This window comes from Octopus bimaculoides, chromosome 25, assembly GCF_046866305.1.
Source record: "Octopus bimaculoides isolate indiv1 chromosome 25, ASM4686630v1, whole genome shotgun sequence".
NCBI lineage: Eukaryota > Metazoa > Mollusca > Cephalopoda > Octopoda > Octopodidae > Octopus > Octopus bimaculoides.
This window is the reverse complement of record NC_142952.1, coordinates 24474830-24489829: the sequence shown is the minus strand read 5'-3', so window position 1 is coordinate 24489829 and position 15000 is coordinate 24474830.

The following is a 15000-nucleotide window of genomic DNA, read 5'->3' as shown; positions in this document are numbered from 1 at the left end:
GTGTGTGTGTGTGCGTGTGTGTCTGAAAGGAGTGTAAAAGGGAAGGAAGGAATTGTGATTATATCTATACAGCTGGTTAGTTAAAAAAAAAGTTAGGAGAAAAATATGAGAACCTAGGTAACTGGGTTCAATTCTTGTTGGTACAAAAATGTCTCACTATCTGGGTTTCTTGCCGTTTTTTTAGGGTCTGTTGTTCCAAAGTTAAAGATCCTAGATGGGTTGTGATCTGCATATTTCAGCCATTCAGTTTTGGTGAGAATTTTGCTATGAAGTATTTCTCCATATTTTTCCTGAAGGAGGTATCGTTTCTTGAGCATTTATAGAAGGGAAAGATCTTAAATTTTCCTTCCCCACATGTTCCTAGGTGTTCACTCAGTGGAATTTTCCGTAGTTCCTCCTGTCGGACATGTTGTCAGTGAATTCTGGCTCGTTGACATAAGGAATTTCCAGTTTCACCTATATAATTCTCCTTGCATGTGGGGCAGGTTATGCAGTATATTACATTCTGCGTCTTGCAGTTCATGTCTGCATTTACTTTGAATGTGTGACCACTCTTAAATTTTATCTGTTTGTTCATTTTTTGTACCAACAAGAATTGAACCCAGTTACCTAGGTTCTCATATTTCTCTCCTAACTCTTTTTGAACTAACCAGCTGTGTAGATATAATCACAATTCCTTCCTTCCCTTTTACACTCCTTTCAGACACACACGCACACACACACACACACACACACGCACTCTCTCTACCACTGGACAATGATACCAAACAATACCATCTGGTTTTGCCTCCTTTTTTTTAAGGCCAAGAATGAACTTGTCACAGCAGGAACTGACCACCTGTAAACTGTAAACAGAATCTTCCTCTTCCCTCCTCTTCCCACTGACACACCTTTCAAATACACAGGCACACACGCACACATACACACACACACAAAAACGCACCCACACTCTCCTACTAGACAATGACACCAAAGATTCTTTTTGAAAAGCAACTTCTTCAAAACGATCACACCGGCTTTTGTAAATGTACAAACATCTAGATTCCTGAGTACCTTAAAATATTTATATATATATATATATATATATATATATATATACCAGAGTAAAGCACATAAATATGAAGCAAGGTGAAAAAAAGCTAGCACTCGAATGCAGTTTTTGTGATGTCTTTGCAGCTTTTATAAAGTATACACACACATGCCTATAAACATATACATACACTCACACGTAAATATGTACAGATACATTTACGTGCACAAGTATACTTGCGCAAGCAGGTTGAGTGCTAAACATTTAGACCTGTAGTCTAGCTGAAGAAATTTATCTAACAAACGCCAATTCTGGAACCAAAGTCTGGATTATGATGTAATTTCTAATGTTAATATTTGCTTCTTTCGTCACATTTTTAGACAACTTGTAAGAACAGATTGCCAAAATATCAATCGAAGTGAAGCTACAGGAGTATGCATGATATCAATATTATCAAAATAGACTAGAACAAAGTAACTGAAGTCTCCAAAAATCGATGAATCATTATGGAAGAGATATTTTCATTATCCGTGGAGAAGTGTTTCTGATTCAACAGACGTCATCGGCACAGCAGTTATAGTATCGTGTCTCCAACAGAAAGACAAGTTTAAGAATACACAAAATGAGCAGAGCACTTTATTGCCCACGGTAATTATATATATATATATATATATAATCTTTTAGTTGTTTCAGTCATTAGACTGCAGCCATGCTGGAGCTCTGCCTTCAAGAGTTATAATCGAACGATTCGTCCCAAGTACTTCTTTTGCTTGAAGCCTCGTACTCATTCTATCGAACTCTTTTGCCGAACTGTTATGTTACGGACACGTAAACAACTGGTTGCCAAGCGGTGGTGGGGTAAACACAAGCACAAAGACACACACAGACATATACATATACAGACAGACACACACAGGCATATACATATACAGACAGACAGACACACACACACACACACACACACACACACTCACACTCACACACACACACACATACACACACACATACACACACACACGACGGTTTTGTTTCAGCTTCCGTCTACCAAATTCAATCACAAGTCTTTGGTCGGCCTGAGGCTATAGTAGAAAACACTTACCCAAGGTTCCACGTAGTGGACTGAACCCGGAACCCTGTGTTTGGGAAGCAAGCTTCTTATCATACGCCCACGCCTGCGCCTATATATATATATATATATATATATATATATATATATATATATATATATATACATACACATATATTTGTATGTATGCATGTATATATACATATATATATATGTGTGTATGAATGTATGTATATATATGAGTGTATGTATGCCTGTATGTATGTATATAGATGATCCAAGAAAATACATTTTGTTAGGCTCATTAATTTTCGTAAATTTATATCATTAACGTACATACATACATAAATGCGTACGTACATACATACAGCATTTCAAGAAGTACGGACAGTAAACCAATATCTCCAAACAAAATACAGTGATTACATAATATATCCTTCAATTATTGTTTCTCTTATAGTCATTATTGTTGCTGCTGATAATGATGATACTTATGCTACTGATGTTGATGTTGATACTGTTGATGCTTTTGTTGTTGTTGTTGTTGTTGTTGATGATGATGATGATGATGATGATGATGATGATGATGATGATGTAGGTGCGTTAAGTAATAAATGCATTATGGCTGTTATTTTTGTCGCTGACTGTGCATTTTTTGATTTCTTGTTTTGTTCAGCTTGACTAAGTTTGTCGATACGGGTCAGATCTCACCCGGTTAAATAGCCAAAACAGTTAAACAATTAAATAGAAAATTGGTTCCAGGCCTATAAATTGACTGCTTTATTTAATAACTTCAACACCGCCTACACACACTCTCGCTTTCTCTTCCTTTCCCTCTCTCCCTCCCTCTCACTCTTTCCCTCTCTCTCTCTCTCTCTCTCTCTGTTTCCCTATCTCTTTCTTTCTCTCTTTCTCTTTGGTCCGCCAGTCAAGCAACTACCATGGTGTAGCTAACCGTAGAGTATGTCCAAGCCATTTCTGTCGATGTCTGAATTATACAGATTCCATGTTTTCTTGTAATGGTTCGATGAAAGATTTCTACGCACCAGATGGATCTTCTGAAGAGACTCGATATTCAAGACTTTCAAGAGTCTCCACATTTTACCTGTCCGATGTATCACCTGTGATACACAGGAAATAGGTCCCCGGGGTCCGTACATTAGATATGATATACATTTCCACTGCTTTATCAACCATCAGAGTAACCTGGGATTTATGAAAGGAAAGCATTGTATTACTCAGAACTTAAGAAACGAGGAGTAACTAAAAGTTTGAAAACAAGCATGAAATGCTTTGGACAAGCAAAGGGTTACTATATCCAATGTATTTGGCCCATGTCTTTCACTCATATAAAAAGCTGAAAACAAAAAGAACGCACTTTCCATAAATTTCTTTTAGACTGTAAGAATTTTTCATAAAATGTTTAATTTATAAACTTTTGCATATGCCATGTTGAATATTTCCATAAAGAATAAAATCGTGCTGTACACGATAACTTTCGACTAATAAATTTCTTTTATCAACTCGTAGCGCACCCTGTCCAATTTCTATGTCTGAAGAGGAAATAACCACTCCGAAATGCTCGAATCTCACAGTTTGGGTAAGTGGCGCTGCGAGCTGATTCAGGTGTATTTACACCATTCGTCTACAACGAGAAATTTTCTCCATAGCAAAACACAGTTAATGGCTTTCTTATGGGTTCGAATATGCTCAAATTTCTAGTCCCACCAAATGTTGTGAAGAAATTCTTATCTCCCTTGTACTAACTGTCCACTAGAGGACATCATGCGTTTAGAAAATATAAACTTAGAGGGCATCAACCATAGTATGGAGGTTAATGTAGTTCTTTTGGAAGACTTACGGTGTCATACTTTCAAAAGGTATGGAGGCTCGTCTGGGTCATTTTGGAATCTCCCCCTCCAAGTTGCTTTCGTTGGAAGTTATGGCGCTTTAATATTTCCACTGTGAAGTGGTTATTTGCAATAATAAAAAGACCGAATGAACTAAACAGAACAGGATGAGGCACGTGGGATTGAGAGCTGCTGAAGAGGTCACAGAATGTGTAACGAAAGATTTGCACATATAGGATATAAAATAAGAACAATAATAAATCTGAAGTGAAGAACGAATATATTGTGCGTGTATTTTTTTGGCAAAAGAAAGAAAAAGTGATGACCGCCCCGAAATATAACAATATCTGTTTCAACAGACGATTTCACATCAGGAATTTTCGTCAAAAAAATAAAGGAGTGTAACAAAATAATTATCATTATAGGTGTAATGACCCTTCCACGATACAACAATATCTGTTGCAACACACGACTTCACATCAAGAACCTTGCAAACCAAATACAAAAACGAAGTAATATAAAAATACGTTCAACCGGAAGTGACAGATCAATACCTATGGTGTGGTCCAAGGAAAAGAAATCATTTATATCTTAATCATAAAGACCATCGCATTGAATTTCAGCAGACTGAAATGATAACCATTTATAATTACACATTACGAATGAAATAATAAGTACAATCAACGTCTTCTCTGTATTTTTTTCGGCCCATTTCATTCCATTAGTAAGTCCCTTGATAATTATTCTTGTTCTAACAGTTATAGACAATTGTTGTTGTTGTTTTAGTCGATGCGGTTGCTGTTGTTATGATTCTTGTTATTTTTTATAGGTGTGTTAAGTAATATATAAATTGTTTGTGTGTCGTTTATTTAAAAATTTCGTGTTTTGTTCTGCTTCGCTAAATTTATTAACACAGCCCTGATCTCCTTCGACTAAATTGCCAAAACAATCCGACTATTAAATAAAAATTGGTTCCAGGCCTGTAAATCGCTTGGCTTGTTTAATAAATTCAACACCGCTTACACACCAACTGTCTCTCCTTTTGTCTCTTTGTGTAAGAATGTCGGTTTGTGTGTATGTGTACATAAGTATGTGCACATACATACATACATACATACATACATGCATACAATACATACATACAATACATACATACATACATACATACATACATACATACATACAATACATACATACATACATGCATACAATACACACACACACACACACATATATGCACCTATACATACAGGTGGATGTCGGTATGCACATACCTGTACGTATATATGCATATACTCATTTACTTTTGTTTATATATGTATATGTATATATATATACTCATTAAGCCTACATGTGTCTATTTGCCTTTTTTCACTTATATATGTACTTATATATGTACTTATATATGTACTTATATATGTACTTATATATGTACTTATATATGTACTCATATATGTACTTATATATGTAATATATACACACATACAAACACACACATACAAACACACACATATATATACATACATGCATATATATATAGAGAGAGAGATGTATACACACACACACACACACACACACACACATATATATATATATAAACACATGTACGTGTGTGTGTGTGTGTGTGTGTGTGTGTGTGTGTGTGTGTGTGTGTGTGTGTGTGTGTGTGTGTGTGTGTGTGTGTGTGTGTGTGAAGACTGTATTCATTAACATTAATTTGTTGGCATGTTTTCTGGGTGGTTAATCAGCTGATTATGCCGGTCTTTGTTCTTCCGCTTTACCCATTGGCCAGCAAAAACACTTTGACACAATACGCTGCACAAGCAGCCGTTGCTAAACCAATTCGCCGCCCCAACCATACAGTGGACGCCATTCTACCCGACACATGAGCTATCTTTGTCCTGGCTGGCGTTGATTGAATTTAACAATGACACAAGTTATTTCCTTTCCCACCGTTTCATACATAATTCTAATCTACTCCATATTTAGTCGATGTACCTTGTATTATTTACTTGTTTCATACATAGGAATGCGGCCATTCTGGAACACAGCTTTGGAGAGTTTTCGTCCAGAATACCAGCCCAAGTATTTATGTTTGTCTCTTTGTTGTGAAGTCTGGTACTTATTCTATCGATCCCTTTGGTCGAACCACTAGCTTACGGGGACGTAAGCAAACCAAGCAGTAGCCATAGGGGAACAAACACACATACATACATACACATCTTATCATTCAATTTTTACTTGTTTCAATCACTCGACTACGGCCATGCTGGGGCACCACCTTGAAGCGTTTAGCGGCTCTAATCGACCCCAGTACTTATTTTTAAGTCTGATACTTACTCTATCGGTTTGAGCCGTTAAGTAAATAAACCAATACCGGTTGTCAAGCAGTGGTGGGACAAACGCATACGCAAAGACACACAAACATGGATAAAAGGATAATCATATAGATAGATAGGTAGATAGATAGATAGATAGATAGATAGATAGATAGATAGATAGATAGATAGATAGATAGATAGATCAAAAGACATACTAAGTATGTCTACCTACTGGAAATAACAGTCAAAACTCTTATTTAAATCGCCAAAATACACTGATGATAACTACAGAAATCAACCGAAAGCAGATCAGGTTAATGAAATCTCTTAACGTACATTTAAGTATAAGGACTCATGTGGACCGGTTTCTGCATTGGCAAAAAATCGCCTAAGCTTCTTCAGCACGCGCTACCATGATAGACACTCCAACTTATCGTATTGAAGTCTGCGCTGCAACTGGTTCGTTTTGCGCCGAAGTCAACCACAGTCACCAGTGAGGAAATACTCTCGGTACAGGGGCAAACAATTCACGAGAAAAATAATTCTCGAAAATTTTATTATTAATTTTGTTATTATCTGGAATGACTATTTTAAAAAATGATAATAACAGAATCAATAACATAGGCGATTGCAGGCCCAAAAAAAGCATTAATTAGCTGAAGGATTAAAATTAAGATTAATCAAAAGACATACACTTTATTTCACGTTTCTCCAAGCTAGTCCGTAGAAAATTAGTACAAGCCGAGTGCTGTGCTGGTGACCTCCAGATGTCACACTTTTTAATGTTCCGCAGTGAGGACTGAGAGAGCGTTTATATCTGCTCGCGATTGCTAGGAAAATCGTGGTATAAATAACTGATACCCGCTAGCTAAATCATGTGTGTGTGTGTTTGTGTTTGTACGTATCTGTGTGTAGGTATGACTGTTTTCGTCAGCAATCACAAATATAAGGAATGGATGCTACGATTAAAACACATGGCACGCGAAAATTAAGTTTTCAGCAGCTGTGTCACTAAGGATTATAGCAGTTTCGACACTTTAGTCATAACTGCTTGACATAGAAGCACCAGCGTCCATCGGATAAAGTTGTAATGCAAGAAATACAGTAGAGACGAGCAACAAACAATAAAGAGTATGGGGTTAAGTCTTAGGAAATGGAACGGAGAAAACATAAGTACAGAAGGTTATCTTCTCAAGACAAGAAATTAGAGCCAGGATCTCAAAGTGTGTTTACCTAAACGTTAGACGATTGCGATGAAAATAAAACAAAAGGAAAGTGTTGTCTGTGTGTGTGTCTTTGCGTGTGGGGGGAGGACGGGAGGTGGAGTTGTGTGAGTGACCTTGAGTTAAAAAACAACAACGGCAGAAATCATTTTAAACAGTTTTCCTATTTAAACAAATTCACATATAAACATTTAAATCGTTTCCGTGTTGTATGTTTGTTCTTATGTAACATAAGCGAAAATCTCAAGAGAGTAAGGTCCTTGCACAAACACTTTCACCAACACTTTCGTAAAATGCTAATACAACCCAAAGTGATTTTAAGACGCGACACGTGTTTATAGAACAAACACAAATGTAAGTTGATGTGGGCTGCAAGTCAAGGCAATAAAAGCATGGTGGTCATTAGTGACATGCATATATTCATATACATACATACATATACACCCTTCCAAAGTTAGAGAAGTAAAGTATATGCACGCGTGTATATGTGTCTGTGTGGAAAAGTCAATATATATATGTATGTGTATGTGAGTGTGTATGTATGTGTGTATGTATGTGTTTATGTGTGTGTCTCTATCTCTCTGTCTGTCTGTGTCTGTGAGCACACGTTATATGCAACAGAAGCAATATTAGTTTGAAATAGCCATTTATGTATTATACTTAATGCTAAAACCAGTAACATTGCCTATTACAATGTCTTAACATTAAGTATATCACGCGAAAGACTAAAGTGCCAAGGCATGAAACTCTCGGACCTTGGGTCACTCTGTTAGTGCTGCTAAATAGTGATAAAAATACTTATATTTTGATTTCCCTTTTTTCCTGTTTGCATCAACACACACACACTCACACACACACATACATACATATACATATATATATTTATATATATTATTCTATTATTCTATTACTTGTTTCAGCAACCCTTAAAGGGTTTTAGTCAAAGAAATCGACTCCAGCACGTATTCTTTGTAAGCCTAGTACTTATTTTATCTATCCTTCTTGCCGAACCGCTTGACAACATCCGTTGTCAAGCGATGGTGTGAGGACAAACACGGACACGAAGACACTCATAAATATATATAGATACATATATACATATATATATATATATATATATATATATATATATATATATATATATATATATATATATATATATATATATATATATATATATATATATATAGCAAATGAAAGACAGAAGATGGGATATATGAAAATTCATTATTAACCACGACAATTATTTCGACACATCTAGCATCGATTCCTCTTGGGTGGGACACTCAACAACTGGTTCAGGACCATCCGGTGGTGCAGATATATCTCGTCGAGTGATAAATAAATACAACTCGTTAAAATGACTGTAAGCAGGCATACACAACACTAGTAATTCCTCCAACCGCGATGCACATTCTATACCACTACAACGTTACCGTTTAAGAACTCAATCAGATAAAGAATACAGGGCAGAAAGAATTGGTCATATTAATGAACTACCAACAAAAACTCATAGACACCCGTGACATAATAATTCATCTGCTTAATAATTCAATTGTTCCAATGCTGTACAACACACTCGATCACATAAGCCTAACAACAGATATAGGAATCAGGATGTCCTCTGGTTCAACCCAATTTTCGGTTTGCACTTTTCAACCAAGATCGCTGGAAAATTTTTTGTTGCTTTAGAGAAGTATTTTCTAAATCGAATCGGTATCATGCTACTTTTAATCGACACACCATGAAGGTGTCATACGCCAACTCTGCTAATTTAGAGCAGCTTATGCATCATATAAACAATAGCTAAATGCGGCGAAGGCTAGCTGTGTAGATTCCTCATGTCAGGTGGCAGAATGCGTCTTGTCTGTGAATAGTTATTTGTGTATATATTCTGTAAAAGTTTGCTAAGTCTTGGTTTGTTCTTTTGTATGAAAGTATTTTCTTTGTTTATCGGTGCTTCATCTGTGGTATTCACTGAACATAGGCAGAGTGGGAAAACATGGAATTTGGGGGACTTATTCTTTGCTCATGTCTATGTGTCCACTCAGTGGAACCTGTCTTGTGCTGGGGTCTTGTATTTGTTGTCGGTCAATGGTCATTCTATTTCTTAGAGTAAGTTTTGTTTGACCTATGTAATCTTCATTATATCCTTGACATTTGATAGCATATACGAAATCCCTTGGAGAACATGTAAAATGATTTTTTACGATGAAGATCTGTCCTGATCTGAATTTGTATGCTGTGTCTTGAATAATTTGATTCAAGTGTGTGTGTGTTTGAGTGTGCGTGTGTGCGTGTGCATGTATGTATGTATGTATATAGGCGCAGGAGTGGCTGTGTAGTATGTAGCTTGCTTACCAACCACATGGTTCTGGGTTCAGTCCCACTGCGTGGCATCTTGGGCAAGTGTCTTCTACTATAGCCTCGGGCCGACCAAAGCCTTGTGAGTGGATTTGGTAGACGGAAACTGAAAGAAGCCCGTCGTATATATGTATATATATGTGTGTATGTTTGTATATGTTTGTGTGTCTGTGTTTGTCCCCACAGCTTCGCTTGACAACCGAGGCTGGTGTGTTTACGTCCCCGTAACTTAGCGATTCGGCAAAAAGTGACCGATAGAATAAGTACTAGGCTTACAAAGAATAAGTCCTGGGGTCGAATTGCTCGTCTAAAAGGCGGTGCCCCAGCATGGCCACAGTCAAAGACTGAAACAAGTAAAAGAGTAAAAGGGTAAAAGAGTATGTATGTAAGCATGTATGTCTGTATGTGTGTGTGAGTACACGCTATATACAACAGAAGCAATATTAGATTAAAATAGCCATTTATGTATTATATTAATGTTAAGACCAGTAACATTTCCGATTTCAATGTCTTAACATTAAGCATAATGTACGAATGATTAAGTGCCAATATACGAAAGTCTCGAACCTAGGGTCACTCTATTACTTCAGCTAAATATGAATAAAAATATACATATAATCATATTTCGAGTTCTATTTTTCTTGTTTCCATCAGCATACCTATATATAGAGAGGGTGCGATGGGTAAAATTTTATATTTTTAATTTTGCGCATGCGGTTTATTTGTTTTTGATTTTGTCGACTACACAGTATAGTAGGGTCAGTTGGACACCGACTGTGAGAAATACAGCACCATGATGCAATTCACTCCGCCAGACGTTTGGAAACGGCATGCTGTACAGCTTGGCATTCGCAGCGGAAGCTCCAATACGAACTGTTCAGAATGTTTGGATGTTAATCTGAGGACAGTGTAATCTGAAGACATGTACCGGGAGAAATAAAAATCAAACATCCAGTCAAGATCATGATGTTTGGAATGATCAATAGTGATGGTGATGTTATGCCTCCATTCATCTTCCCACACGACCGCAGAATCAACACGGAGGCCTACATCAAGTGCCTGGAGGAGGTAGTATTGCCTAGGTCAAGACTGTGGCTGCTGGAAGACTCTGTGTCTGGCAACAGGACTGTGCACCATGCCATACAACCAGGAGAACTCAGCCATGGCTGTCAGACAATTTCTGTGACCACATCACCCCTAACATCTGGCCACCTAACTCCCCAGACACAGCTGAGCGAGAGACCAACAAAACTTCTTGTAACACCAAAGATGAACTGAAGGCAAGGATTATGGCAGCATTCACCAACTTAAACAAGGAGACAGTCCAGAAGAGTTGCGGGAGAGTCCGAAGTGGTCTGGAGGCCGGATTTGAAGCCAATGGCGATTTTATTGAATAAATTTACTCTTTAGTATTTCAAGATATTTTTATGTAATTTTGGTAAATATATCTATTAAAATGAAATGTCTTATTTTCATTTTTGCGTAATTTAGACGACAATATATTCACCGCACCCTGTATATACACACACACACATATATATACATATATATATATATATATGTATGTATATATATATATATATATATATATATATATATATATATATATATATATATATATATATACACACACACACACACATACATATAAATATATTTCTAAATCTCTCAAAGAGATATATTCTGTAACAATTCTTTAAAATAGAGACTATTTGTCAACATAATGTGGCTGTCCTGGAAGGGACAACTGTTATTGTTGTTTAGTCCCAGGAAACATCGTTTCCAGCTGGCTATACGACACAATATCTGTGTCCTTATATTTTCGAACAGGGAGTCCAATTGACTGGTTTCAAATATGGGACTTTGGATCAAAGCATTCTGCTTCTATGTGGAAACAGCCGTAGGCAGGAATTTCTGTACATGAATTCGAATGTCTTTCAATAAATAACGTCTGTACGTCAATTTTCAAACAAGGAGTCCAGCCCCACATCCAGCACGAAACAACATCTGTGACCCGGTTTCTGGGTTATTGCTCTTTATCAACACACAGTAGCTACTTGGCTAAGTGGCGTTGCTGAATTCCGTTCGAAAATATATAGTTTTCAAATAATAAATAGAAACATTATTATTTCTAAATCTCTCAAAGAGAAGACAGCCACATTATGTTGGCTAATAGTTTTTACTTCAAAGAACTGTTACTGAATATCTCTCTTTGAGAGATTTAGAAATAATAATGTCTCTATTTATTAGATCAGTGATTGTGTGTCACGTTGAAAACTATATTTTTTCGAACGGAATTCAGCAACGCCACCTAGCCAAGCAGTTACTCTGTGTTGATAAAGAGCAATAACCCAGAAACCAGTCCACAGATGTTTTGTGCTGGATGTGGGGCTGGACTCCTTGTTTGAAAATTGACATACAGACGTTATTTATTGAAAGACATTCGAATTCATGTACAGAAATTCCTGCCTACGGCTGTTTCCACACAGAAGCAGAATACTTTGATCCAAAGTCCCATATTTGAAACCAGTCAATTGGGTATTTCCTCAGGGAGAATTTCCAAAAGGATGTTACCTACGACAAACTCAAATGTGTGTATTTTCTTGAATACAAGTGTTCCTTAGAAAACTGTTATTACCATATATAGAAACACATTCAACATATTTGTGCTCGTGAAAATATGATACATAATAGTTCATTGATGGTCGTATGGTAGTTAAGAAGATATAGATATTATAGACAGAAATAGAAAGGTAGATAAAAACGAGTGAGTGAAGAAGAATGGTAGAGATAATGTGTGAAGGAGATGGTAGCTATATATATCAAGTAGTTGAGCATATGTTTGTTAACAATACTGAAGATTATTAAAATATATTATATCAAATTCTATTTAATTCCATCTAAAATTGTTACGACATCAATATTTGCGTAAATATATGGTCAATACTCATTACGCAAACATAAGCAGAACCTATATATTATTAGATATTATATATAGAAAATTTATATTATAAGTACACTAAAGTTGTTATTACTTTAAGGTAATATGTTATATCTTAAGATTAGTTTAATAGGTTACTATAGGAATTTCAAATATTTCAAAGAAGTATGTTTAATCAAATTTGCTGTAAAATAGTTATACGCTGCCACTTATATTAGATTTAACTTATATTTACAATATCTAATTAGTATGTCATACTTATTTAGTACATTATACCCGAAAAACTGCATTATACCAGAAATATTGATCTCTTTAAATATATAAATATCCATAATATATAAGTAATTATCAATGATTACTATAAACCTAATGATAGTTTCTAAATGTCCGTTTTGATGTATGCACACAAGAGATTCCCATTTCAGTCTTAGCATTTAAGAGATGCCTTCTAGAAAATAATATGAAATATAACTCTTCTAGACAGAGATATTTATGTATATATAATGAACAAAATTTTAGGCTCACACAAAATTATCAAGTGTAAAATGCAACCGAAATCATTGAGAAAAATATTAACCAACGCAAGACTATATCCATTAACAACAGAACCAAAAGTGAAAAGATGCTGTCGGCCGAATTGTGGTACATGCCCCTACGTTTTAGAGAGTACAGAGTTCCACTTTAAACATGGTGAAATATTTAAGATAAAATCAAATTTCACCTGTGCCCCGGAAAACCTAATCTATGCCATTACCTGTTGATCATTATATTGGCCAATCAGGAATGTCACTCCGTTGAAGACCAACTCTGCACATAGAACAAATCTGCTAACCACAATGCAGAGAGTTGCAGGTCAGTGAATACATAGAAAGATAAGCTAGGAACCTTAATCCTAACTTCCAAATTTTCCCTTTATATCAATGTTCACAGAACACCTCAGTTCAGCAAAGAACGACTAAAGAAGCAACTTTCATCAATAAATATCATTCACAACTCAACATGAACACGTAACATAATATAGAACACTGCTAACCTTACCATTAATGCCACTAATTCCCACACATTTCATACATCATTCATATTACAGTATTACATCAACCCTAATTGCACCACTCTCAGAACTACTTACCTCCCTTGCATATAATCTTTTTACTCAGGGACTAGTAGACCCGACACCGTTTGATAATCGGTGCGTATTCAAAGCCAGTGAACAGCAATTGACGAAACCGGTATGACTTTGAATCTCTTTAACAATTCAAAATAATGACTTTTATTCCTCTTAATTCCACCTCAGTTCATCTAATTGTATATATTTATCGTTACTTTTCATAAAAAAAGCCTTTATTTTTTATATCCAACGTGCATTTTCGCTTTTTTCTTCTTACTTTCTTCATATAACTACCACGTGTAGTTTATTATTCTCTTTGAAACCTATTTCTGTTTTTATATATATATATATATATATATATATATATATATATATACCCTGGCTAAAATAAGTTCCTTCATTATTATATATTTTTTTTTTTAAATTGTATAAAATTATTTTACTTTTTACAGTTTATGTAGTATTGTTTTCTCTTTCGAATAATATGCGAGTTATATATCTTTCTACAATTCGAATAATTTTAATGCGCAATTAATTCAAATGATTAGAAATTGTCGGCAAAATAAGTTCATGACCGTACTAAGATTATGCAAATTAATACACCAAGTGGGTGGTTTATACTATTTTGTTTAATAATCAAACATTGTGACACATAAATTCGTTATGGAAAAGCGCCGTAGTATCAACGCAGTTACTAGATCAAAGGTCGTTTTGCTTCATCAGCAAAATGTGTCCTTCATGAACATTGGCAAGCAATTAGGATGCAGCAAAACGGCTTGTGTTCAAGCATGGAAGCTTTACCAAGCCACTGGCCAATGCAAAGATTGTCAAAGAACGGGCGCTCCGAGAAAAACAACAGCACAGATGGATTGGCGAATTCATAGGCTCTCTGAAGGTAACTGAATGCCAACAGCAGAGGACATTTGCAAGCAATTATCTGATGAAACTGACATCAGCTTTACACCACAAACTGTCAAATACCACTTAAAAGAATTTGGACTGTTCGGATGGGTCGCTCGAAAGAAGCCGAAAATTTCTGAGATGAACCGGCGGAAGCAGATCAAGTTTTCTAAAAGCCATATTGAATGGACGGCCGA